This window comes from Moschus berezovskii, chromosome X, assembly GCF_049115385.1.
Source record: "Moschus berezovskii isolate FMDL1 chromosome X, NW_MosBer_1.0, whole genome shotgun sequence".
Classification (NCBI taxonomy): Eukaryota; Metazoa; Chordata; class Mammalia; order Artiodactyla; family Moschidae; genus Moschus; species Moschus berezovskii.
This window is the reverse complement of record NC_142488.1, coordinates 101687922-101700112: the sequence shown is the minus strand read 5'-3', so window position 1 is coordinate 101700112 and position 12191 is coordinate 101687922. Positions and strand designations below refer to the sequence as shown.

Below are 12191 nucleotides of genomic sequence, written 5' to 3'. Positions count from 1 at the left end.
GGAGGAGGGCATGGCAACCCACTCCAGTATTCTTGCCTCAAGAATCCCATGGACAGAGAAGCCTAGCAGGCTACAGTCGATAGAGTTGCACAGAATCGGACACGACTGAAGCCACTTAGCACGCATGCACGTTTTATATATTGTGGCAAGAGGAAGGAGATGAATATTTCTTGAGTGCTTACTCCATGTCAAGCACTTAATGTAGAGAATTTCATTTAATCCTTCCAACAACTCTGCAGTTTGGATATTATTATTCTCATTTTACAAATAGGAAAACCAGGGCTTAGAGATGAAGTATATCACATAGTTTAATAAGCTTGGAGCCAGTATTTGAAAACAAGGAGCGCTATCCCGAAGTCTCTGCTCTTTTCTCTGTAGCAGTTGTTCTGAACCTTTGGTGGGTCTTCGACTGCTTTGAGAACTTAATGAAAGCTCTGGACTGTCCACTTTCTTAGAAATAGGCATATAATTTCTGTGCTCCATGGCCTCCAGGTTAAGAACAGCTAAATGTCCTCATGTCACTTTTCTAATATTATAGCGCTATTAGTGCTTGTTCATCCAAAAACTCATGGTTATCAACAATTTTTATTATGAAATTAATAACAATAATAGTATATAATAATAATGGGGATGTCCTTGGTGGCTCAGACAGTAAAGAATTTGCCTGCAATGCAGGAGACCCAGGTTCGATCCCCAGGTCTGGAAGATCCCCTGGTGAAGGGAATAGCTACCCTCTCCAGTATTTTTCCCTGAAGAATTCCATGGACATAGGAGTCTGGCAGGTTACAGTCGATGGGGTTGCAAAGAGATGGACAAGACTGAGCAACTAACACTTTCAATTTCATAATAATAATAGCATAATAATGTATTATACCAATTTTTAAGAAATTACTGCGGTACTTTTTCCTTTTCCCCAAATTCTTTTTAACAAGTCTTACATCTTTTATCTTTTCATTTCCCTCATTATAGCAGTTACAGTGGGTTGAGACTCTCCTTGAAATCACCAGCATAGTCTAATACCTTGTGGAGTATGAAAACTGGAATATGGAAAACTGGAGTAGTATGCTCAAGATTCATGAAACTACAGGGTAAACATACATGATGCATTTTTTGAGAGGATCAATTTTATTTGAAATTTCAGATAGGAAGAACATAGGCAATTTGAGTGATAATTTTCAAGATAGTTTATATGACAATGAAACCATATTGTGGAATAAAATGCAAATGTTGTATACACTTTTTTTTACCAAGCATGAGACTTCAAAGAAATATTGCACTTGCAGTGGTGCTTCATTGGGCTAGCCAGACTTCTCCAGGGATATATGTTCATTCTATTCTGCCATTTGGAATAATTTGGTGAAAAAATTTGAAGATCATGTTGTAATGAAACAACAATGGATTTTGAAGTCAGATAGACCTAGATTTCAGCCTCACCTTTAATCTATATTTTCTGGGTTACCTTGAGATAGTCAATTAATTTCTTAGTTTTATTATTTTGAAGGAAGGGAAAAACTCTCTTCATGAGTATTAGATGAGAAAACATCTCTAAAACTACATGGTAGATGCTCAATAAATGTTAATGTTGCCATCTCAATTTTTTACACGTCAAAAGAATGAGGTTACTTGAATGTAACTGGAGATATCATTAGAGATAGTCTAATGTTTCCTACCTAATTAGGAAAAAAAAAGGCTTAGGTAACATGATATTAAAATTTAAATTTTCAGAAAGACATAGATGCCCTTCAATAGATGGGAAATTCCAAAGCCAGATCATGATATATAGAATTTACAAAGGAAATGTTCCAGAACAGAGTCCAAGAAATAAAAAGAAATCTCATTGTGGAGGAGAATGGGGGGAAAACTTGTGAAAACACGTCTCTGAAGAGATCTGTTGGCAGGCTAAAACTCCACTCCACCTTCTACAGGAATGCTGGAGTGGTGGAGGTATTACCTCCTTCACCTCAACAGTAGGGAGAGGGATTTCTCCAGACCACTCAGAGAGCTCGACATTTGTTCTCTGCAGTAGAGGCAGAGAATTGGAGCTGCACATTCCGAGAAAGCAAATGGGGTCATTGGCAGGAGGATAGGATTGACTGTGTTGGGACTGGCCAGCATTCCAAGAATTTATCAGGCAAGGGATGTCTGAGGATTTCCTGGGAATCAATCAAAAGGGTGCCATGCTAGAGATAGGGAGAACAAATGTGGGTTCACACTGGACACAGTCCAATAGAATCACATAAATGTAGAGACCCCAGCAAAAGAAAAAAAAATAAAGGCTGGCGATAACTGTTGGATTCCTAGGGGTGGAGGAAAGAGCTGTAAACTACCAACCTGGATATAAATTATAAACCCAGGTCTCCCAAATAGTATCACTGAGTGATCCTCAGTCATGAGGACATTTAAAGAACCCAAAGAAGATCCAGAGACCCAGAGAGTGGGAAACTATTTCTTCTACCAAGGAAGAAATGACCAATCCCTTTACCTCTTGTCCTTCTTCCTGCTTCCACCTCGGTGAGGGTCCAAATCAGAGCTGGCAAGTGGGGAGAGAAAGAAGAAAAGCTATCATCCCTTTCTTCTCCAAAGGCAGATGGCCAACACCTATAGGCCTCAGTGTGGGGTGGGAGGGCAGACCTTATTTCTGAGTAAAACTTAAAGAATTTGATTAATATCTTGGACTGAATATGTCCTGGCTACTGAATCAAGGCCGTGTTTTGTGATTTTGAGTGATTTTAGAACTGTTTATTCTTAAAGGAATGAACAGAAAAGTCATAGGCCTTGTCCAAGTTTCCATCCAAGGTCAGAGAAATTTTATACCAAAGGAGTATATTTTATTGGTCATTGGGAGACAAAATAAAGTTGTGTTTTGATTCTATCATTATTTATACTTTAAAAAATGCTGGTTATAAACGTTAATTCATTCCTTCATTCAGTGAATATCTGAGTGCCTATGTGTGAGGCATTGTGCTAAGAACAGGACACACTGCGAAATGAAAAATAGTCCTTACTCTCACATTGTTTATAATCTATGGCAGGGGTCAGCAAATGCTGACCTTTTTCTGTAAAGGGCCAGATAGTAAACATTTTAGGGTTTGAGGGACACTTAAGATCTCTGTTGCATATTCTTTTTTTAAATTAATTCTATAAAAATGCAGAACCATTTTTGGGAGCTAAAAAGAAGTCACAGGTCAGATTTAGCCCACAGGCCCTTGTTTGCTGGCTCCTAATGTGTGGAAGAAACAAATTTTTGACAACCACCAATTATCATACATTTCTTATGTTTGAAGTTGTATTTAGGATCCTTGGGGAGGAGATACAGGAGAGCATTACCTAACTCTTGGGAACTGCGACTTCCTAGAAGGGCAATATGGATTAGAGATCAGAAGGATGAGTAAGAATTGGTCAGGGTTAGAGGAGGTGGGTAGGAGAAGGCAATGGCAAGCCACTCCAGTACTCTTGCCTAGAAAATCCCATGGATGGAGGAGCCTGGTAGGCTGCAGTCCGTGGGGTCGCTACAAGTCAGACATGACTGAGTGACTTCACTTTCACTTTTCACTTTCACACATCGGAGAAGGAAATGGCAACCCACTCCAGTGTTCTTGCCTGGAGAATCCCAGGGACGGGGGAGCCTGCTGGGCTGCCGTTTATGGGGTCGCACAGAGTCAGACACGACTGACGTGACTTAGCAGCAGCAGCAGCAGAGGAGGTGAATGGTATTCAAGGCAGAGGGAGCTGTCTATCCAGAGGCACCAAAGTTTGACAGAGCTTAGTTCACTTTAAAAACTACAGAAGGGAAAACTGAATTTTACAGAGGTTAAATACTTTGTTCAAGATCACACAACTAGTAAGTGATGGAGCTTAAAATCTTAACCCAGGTGTGCCTGAGTCTAAATCTATGCTCCTAACCACTGTATCATACTTCTGCCCTGGTACTAAAGCTGTCTATCTAAAGCTTCTATCTAAGATCCACTTCTTACTTTCTGCAAATCAGCAGCTCTTTCTGGCTCACTTCTGATTCCCCTGGGGGTAAAAATGTCAAAATTCTAGAGGGCTTGCAAGACCTTAAAAATAAGAAAGTGAATTGATAATGTTGGAGTGTATTGATTAGAATTCTAATTCTCCCTTTTAAAAATAACCCTTTAACCCAGTAAAACCTAGGTCACACTACTCAAATTCAGAGCTTGCTTATTTCTTTTTTTACAAGAAGGATCCCCCCACCCCCAGCCTCATCAGCCTTGGTAGCTAAGCTCTAGCACTGTGATAATTTAATTTCTTACCTTCTTGTTATAGATTTATAATGAGATAGTAGTACTCTCTGACTTGGACTACATATGGTGATTGGTCCAAGTACTGCTCCTATCTTCACCACTCACATTGATGACCTTGGCCAAATGAGTTTACTCAGTACAAATTAAATCTGTCAATGTTTTCAACTGATTATTTGGTGGATTTTTATTTTCCGCATGGTTTGGAAAGCTAGGTTAGCCATGTAGCAGCTACCCCTTGGAAATGCTCACCTTAAAGTCTGCCATGCATGTATATTTCACATCATACTCTTATGGTACACCTTAAACATATATATATATATATGAAATATATGTATATTTATTTATAAACTTATATGGCTGTTGTTTTTCAGTTGCTAAGTCATGTCCAACTCTTTGTGACCCCATGAACTACAGCACGCCAGGCTCCCCTGTATTCACTATCTTCCTGAGTTTGCTCAAACTCATGTCCTTGGAGTCAGTGATGCCATCCAACCATCTCATCCTCTGTTGACTCCTCCTCTTTCCCTCAATCTTTCCCAGCATCAGGGTCTTATCCAATGAATTGGCTCCTTGCATCATGGCCAAAGTGTTGGAGCTTCAGCTTCAGGGTTGATTTCCTTTAGAACTGACTGGTTTGATCTCCTTGCAGTCCAAGGGACTCTCAAGAGTCTTCTCCAAAACCACAGTTTGAAAGCAACAATTCTTCAGTGCTCAGCCTTCTTTAGGGTCCAGCTCCCACAGCCATACATGACTACTGGAAAAACCAAAGTTTTTACTATACAGACCTTTGTCAGCAAAGTAATGTCTCTGCTTTTTAACACACTGTCTAGGTTTGTCATTGCTTTGCTTCTAAGGAGCAAGTGTCTTTTATTTTCATGGTGGCAGTCAACATCTGCATTGATTTTGGAGCCCAAGAAAATGAAATCTGAGACTGTTTCCAGTTTTCCCCATCTATTAGCCATGAAGTGATAGGAGCAGATGTCATGATCTTTGTTTTTTGAATGATGTATTGGTGCTTTTATACACACACACACACACACACACACACATTGGGGCTTCCCTAGTGGCTCAGATGGTAAAGAATCTGCCTACAATGCAGGAGACCTGGGTTCTATCCCTGGAAGATCCCCTGGAGAAGAAAGTTGCTACCTGCTCCTGTATTCTTGCCTGGAGAATTCCATGGACAGAAGAGTTTGGCAGGCTACAGTCCATGGAGTCACAAAGAGTCGGACACAACTGACAGACTAACACACACACGTATTTCACATTGTACACCTTACACTTCACATGTTATATATCAGTTTGTTGTTGTTCAGTCGCTAAATCATGTCTAACTCTTTGCAGCCTCATGGACTGTAGCACACCGGGCTTCCCTACCCTCTATTATCTCCTGGAGTTTGCTCAAGTGGTGCTGCTATCTAACTATCTCATCCTCTGTTGCCCCCCTTCTCCTGCCCTCAATCTTTCCCAACATCAGGGTTTTTTCCAATGAGTAGGCTCTTTGCATTGTGGCCAAAGTATTGGAGCATCAGCATCAGTCCTTCCAATGAACATTCAGGGTTGATTTCCTTTAGGATTGAGTGTTTTGTTCTTCTTGCAGTCCAAGAAAAGCCCAAGAAAAGAAAATCTGTCCCTGCTTCCACTTTTTACCCATCTATTTGCCATGAAGAGATGGGACTGGATGTTATGGTCTTAATTTTTTGAATGTTGAGTTTTAAGCCAGCTTTTTTTTTTTTAGGTATTTGAAATACAATTTTATTCTGATTCTAAACGAAAAAGAATGGGAATGACAGTAACAATCAAGATTCCACCTCTCAATATTGTCATGTGACTGTAGCAGTCTTATATTTGAAATTCAAGGAGCAAACAACTGTGTTCCAAAACACCTAAATATGCATGTCCAAAAAAATGAAGGTATTTTTTTTCAAACTGCCACTTTCACTCCAAAGCCCATCCATCTCCTTCAGCATCCAAAGATTAAGCATCTGTTTAGCTATGTAATAAATTAACAAACACACTACACCACTGACATCACAGAACAGTTGTGTATAAAACTAGATTTCTGATGCTGGGCCCCAGCTTCACTTTCTCACAGGTCATCATCTTCATCCGGGAGAGTAGTTGTCTGAGCAACCTCTAAATCGTGCTTGTACTGTGCTGCCAAGGCTGGGTCCATGACCACTTTGGCAGGGCAGGAGCAGGCATGGTGACAAACTCCAGGTAAGGGTCTCCGATCAGTTTTCTAGCAAGCCAGAGGAAGGGCTTTTCAAAGCTGTAGTTACTTTTGGCAGAAATGTCATAGTACTGAAGATTCTTCTTTCGGTGGAAGACAATTGACTTTGCCTTAACCTTTCTGTCCTTAATATCCACTTTGTTGCCACACAACACAATCAGGATGTTCTCACACACTTGTACCAGATCTCTATGCCAGTTAGGCACATTCTTGTAAGTAACCCTCAGTGTTACAGCAAGCATAATGGCACACTGAGCTTGTATATAATAGCCATCTCTCAGTCCACCAAATTTCTCCTGACCAGCTGTATCCCATGCATTGAACTTAATCAGTCCTCTGTTGGTATGGAACACAAGAGGATGGACCTCAACACCCAAGGTAGCTACATTCTTCTCTAATTCACCAGTCAGATGACGTTTCATGAATGTAGTTTTTCCAGTAACACCATCACCAACCAAAACAAGTTTGAACTGAACTTGGAGTTCTCCTTAGCCAGCCATTGCAATGTTGCTTCCAGAAGTCTCTCCACACTTGTCTGACTGCTAAGCCAGCTTTTTCACTCTCCTTTTTCACTTTCATCAAGAGGCTCTTTAGTTCCTCTTCACTTCCTGCCATGAGAGTGGTATCATCTTCATATCTGAGCTTGTCGATATTTCTCCCAGGAATCTTGATTTCTGCTTGTGATTCATCCAGTCTTGCTTTTCCCATGATGTACTCTGCATATAAGTTAAATAAGCAGAGTGGCAATATACAGCCTTGTCGTACTCCTTTCCCAATTTTGAACCAGTGGTTCCATGTCCAGTTCTGTTATGTCTTGACCCACATACAATTTTCTCAGGAGAAAGGTAAGGGGTTTGGTACTCCCATCTCTTTAAGAATTTTCCACAGTTTGTTGTGATTCACATAAAGGCTTTAGCATTGTCAATGAAGCAGAAGTAGATGTTTTTCTGGAATTCCCTTACTTTAGCCAAGATCCAACAAATGTTGGCAATTTGGTCTCTGGTTCCTCTGCCTCTTCTAAATCCAGCTTGTACATCTGCAAGTTCTTGGTTCACATAACTATTGAAGACTAGTTTGAAGGATTTTGAGCACTACTTTGCTGTCATGTGAAACGAGCACGATTGTACAGTAGTTTGAGCATTCTTTGGCATTGCCCTTCTTTGAGATTGGAATGAAGACTGACCTTTTCCAGTCCTGTGGCCACTGCTGAGTTTTCCAAATTTGCTGACATATTGAGTGCAGCACTTTCACAGCATCATCTTTTAGGATTTGAAATAGCTCAACTGGAATTCCATCACCTCCACTAGCTTTGTCCTTAGTAATGCTTCCTAAGACCCACTTGACCTCAGTTTCCAGGATATCTGGCTCCATGTGAGTGACCACAACATCATGGTTATCCAAGTCATTAAGACCTTTTTTGTATAGTTCTTCTGTGTATTCTTGAAACTTCTTAATCTTTTCTGCTTCTGTTTGGTCCTCACAATTTCTGTCCTTTATTGTACCCATCCTTACATGAAATATTCCCTTGATATCTCTGGTTTTCTTGAAAAGATCTCTAGTCTTTCCCATTTTATTAATTTCCTCTATGTCTTTGCATTGTTCACGTAAGAAGGCCTTCTTATATCTCATTGCTATCCTTTGGAACTCTGCATTCAGTTGGGTATATCTTTACTTTTCTCCCTTGCCTTTCACTTCTCTTCTTTCATCAGTTATTGGTAAAGCCTCCTCAGAACTCTTCACTATGACCCATTGGCACATCATGGGTGGCCCTGCATGGCATAGCTTCTTTGAGTTACTAAAGCCCCTTTACCATGCCAAGCCTGTGATACATGAAAGGTATATGTTATTTACACCTTAACAAAGCTGAAAAATAAAATTCTGCTTAGGAAGGGACTATATTGAAGTTCACTGTTCTAATGTTTCAGTATCCTTTAAAATGGGCTTTTATTACGAAATCAACTGAATGTCATCACAGCAATATGTATGATACTTCCAGAAGAAATGAAGTAAATAGCAAAGCAAGAGCTCAAACTTAAATCAAAACAGGTTTATAGGGAGTTCCCTGGTGTTTCAGTGGTCAGAACTTGGCACTTTCACTGCCAAGAGTCCAGGTTCAATCCCTGGATGGGGACCTAAGATCCTGCAAGCTGTACGACATGGCCAAAAAGAAACAAAACAAAAAACAGGTTTATGCAATTCAGTAAGTTAAAGACAGCAGATTGATTACATACATATATTACATCTTCATCTCAAGATAGCAAAAGAATGCAAAAGATATAAATTTATGATGATGAAGAGAATGGAAAAGGAGCCATTAGTGGATGAAACTTGGATAAAAGCTGGAAAGCAGATGGAGGTGTCAGTCAGTCAGTTCAGTTCAGTCGCTCAGTCGTGTCCGACTCTCCGCGACCCCATGAATCACAGCACGCCAGGCCTCCCTGTCCATCACCAACTCCCGGAGTACACTCAAACTCATGTCCACAGAGTCAGTGATGCCATCCAGCCATCTCATTCTCTGTCGTCCCCTTCTCCTCCCGCCCCCAACCTTTCCCAGCATCAGAGTCTTTTCCAGTGAGTCAACTCGTCGCATGAGGTGGCCAAAGTATTGGAGTTTCAGCTTTAGCATCAGTCCCTCCAATGAACATCCAGGATTGATCTCCTTTAGAATGGACTGGTTGGATCTCCTTGCAGTATAAGGGACTCTCAAGAGTCTTCTCCAACACCACAGTTCAAAAGCATCGATTCTTCGGCGATCAGCTTTCTTCACAGTCCAACTCTCACATCCATACATAGGAACTGACAAAGTGGTATAGAAGAAGCTACAGTTTACAATACTTGCAGAGGGGTGATACAGTGAAAGAGAAAGTCACCCTTCTCTGCATAAATGCTACATTTGAAAAAAAGAATGAGTGAGATGTAAGGCATAAGGGTGGGGAAAGGGATAAATTATTATAGATTTTTTTATAAGTCATTTTTAATGATTCCTCCATTACCCCCTCCCCACCCCCACCCCGAGTCTGGTAGACAGAATACCTTGTAGTCAGAAATATCCTCCATAAGCTCCAAAAATTGATGGTGTTATTCCTTAAAGAGATTGAGAGGTCCAAGAGAAAAGGCCTCCACATTTTTTTGCATTTAGAAAATCCAACAACAAAATGACTAGCTCCCTATTCACGTATATGAAGTTCCCCAACACTTTGTTTTTACTGTCTCATTCTTCCATGTGAACAAAAGAATCAATGATCACCAAATATTTAAGGAAAACTTGCAACATGAAAGAATGATATTTAGATAGAAAAAAAAAAATCAAGGGCTCTTGAGAGAGGAAAAAACAAGAAGAGAGGCAAAACACCCTAATTAGTATACTCAGAGAGATTCAAGAAAACATTGTATTTATATAACATGAATAGGATATCTGAAAATAAGTAATAAGAGGTCAAATAAAAAAATTAGATTTAAAAATTATGATTATTGAGATGTAATTCAAGGGAAGTTGGAAGAGTTGAGGAAATATTAAAAAAAGCACAGAAAGACTAAAAGAAGGAAAATAAACTAGAAAATAACATGATATACAGAAGGAAAATTAGGGAGATTCAACATTTGACTAATTCAAGAGAGAACAAAGTAGATTATCAAAGAAATTTTCACAGTATATTCTTATGAAATAACAGAGTAAAAAGTATAAAGATATCCTCAAAGCTTCCAGAGAGAAAATAGTAACCTACAAAGAAATGAGAATGATATTGACCTTGGTGTTCTTTATTTGAATTATAGTTGATTTACCATGTCATGTTACTTTCAGGTGTATAGCAGTGACTCAATTATATATATATATTCTTTTTCAGATCTTTTTCCCATATGGTTGGTTGTTTAGTCACTAAGTCGTATCCAACTCTTGCAAGTTCATGGACTGTAGCCTGCCAGGCCCCTCTGTCCATGGGATTCTCCAGGCAAGAATACTGGTTGCCATTTCCTTCTCCAGGGGATCTTCCTGACCCAGGAATCAAACCAGGGTCTCCTGCATTGCAGGCAGATTCTTACCGACAGAGCTATGAGGGAAGCCTCTTTTCCCATATAAGTTATTACAAAATACTGAGTTTAGTTCCCTGTGCTATACAGTAGGTCCTTATCGGTTATCTACTTTATATATAGTAGTGTGTATATGTTAACCTCCTAATATTATCCTGCCCCCACCCCTTTCCCCTTTGGTAACCATGAGTCTGTTTTCTATGTCTTTGGGTCTATTTCTGTTTTGTATATACATTCATTTGTATCTTTTTTTTTTAGATTTCACATATAAGCAATATTATATGATACTTGTTTTTCTCTGTCTGGTTTACTTCACTTAGTATGATAATCTCTAGGCCCATCCATGTTCCTTCAAATGGCATTAATTCATTCTTTTTATGGCTGAGTAATATTCCACTGTAAATGTATACTACATCTTCTTTATTCATTCCTCTGTCAATGGACATTTAGATTGTTTCCATGACTTGGCTGTGAACAGTACTGCAGTGAACATTGGGGTGCATGTATCTTTTAGAATTATAGGAGGTAACTACAAGAAGAAACAGCTAAACAAGTAGAGGGGGCTGTCCTGGGGGGATACATAAATATGAGATGTGGTGTGATGGAACAGATGTCTGTTGCTTTGCACTGTAAGCCCTCCTGTATTCTGTTTTAACCTTGAGTGTGTATTACTTTGATAAATACTTTTGAATTATTTAAGAAATTGAGCTATTGGGTTTATTTTTCAGTTTCTTGTCCAATGAAGATGGTCACCATGGATAATGAGATTTAGAGCAGAAAAAATTTCATTATCAAGCATTTGTTGAACACTTATTATTTGCCTAGCACCCTGCCAAGTGCTAAGGTGTCTTAAACATTCCACAAGGAACTTGAAACCTAGTTGGGCAGAGCAAACCAGTACTTGAATAATTAGAGGATGAAAATACATAGTAAATTTACTGTGCTAAATTATCACTGTTTATAATAGCCAGGACATGGAAGCAACCTAGATGTCCATCTACAGATGAATGGATAAGAAAGCTTTGGTACATATACACAATGGAGTATTTTTCAGCCATCAAAAAGAATGCATTTGAATCAGTTTTAATGAGGTGGATGAAATTGGAGCCAATTATACAGAGTGAAGTAAGCCAGAAAGAAAAACATCAATACAGTATACTAACGCATATATATGGAATTTAGAAAGATGGTAACCTGAACCCTGTATACGAGACTGCAAAAGAGACATAGGCATATAGAGCAGTCTTTGAGACTCTGTGGGAGAGGGTGAAGGTGGGATGATTGGGGAGAACGGCATTGTAGCATGTATATTATCATAAGTGACCAGTCCAGGTTTGACGCATGATACAGGATGCTTGGGGCTGGTGCACGGGGATGACATGGAGGGAGGATATGGGGTGGAGGGAGGTGGGAGGGGGGTTCGGGAGGGAGAGCACATGTACACCCGGGGCGGATTCATGTCAATGTGTGACAAAACCAACCAATATATTAATGTAAGGTAATTTGCCTCCAATAAAATAAATTTTAAAAAAATAAATTATGCCCATTAGAAGAATCTGGTGGCAGGAAGATGAAATCAGTTTGAATTGAAATTAGGGAGGGCTTTGGGTAGGTCTGGGGTTTATTTCTGGCCATAAATAATGGAAAAGATAGGAATAGTTCTA

The 12191-nt window shown here is 39.6% G+C and overlaps 1 long non-coding RNA gene and 1 pseudogene across 1 annotated transcript in view; one reads left to right on the top strand and one right to left on the bottom strand.

Annotated features, from left to right (window-relative positions):
* Positions 1-12191, top strand: part of LOC148773412 (uncharacterized) — a 207201-nt gene that overhangs the window by 130172 nt on the left and 64838 nt on the right. The gene's annotated exons all lie outside the window — the stretch shown is intronic.
* On the bottom strand, positions 6355-6998 carry LOC129534879 (GTP-binding nuclear protein Ran-like; annotated as a pseudogene).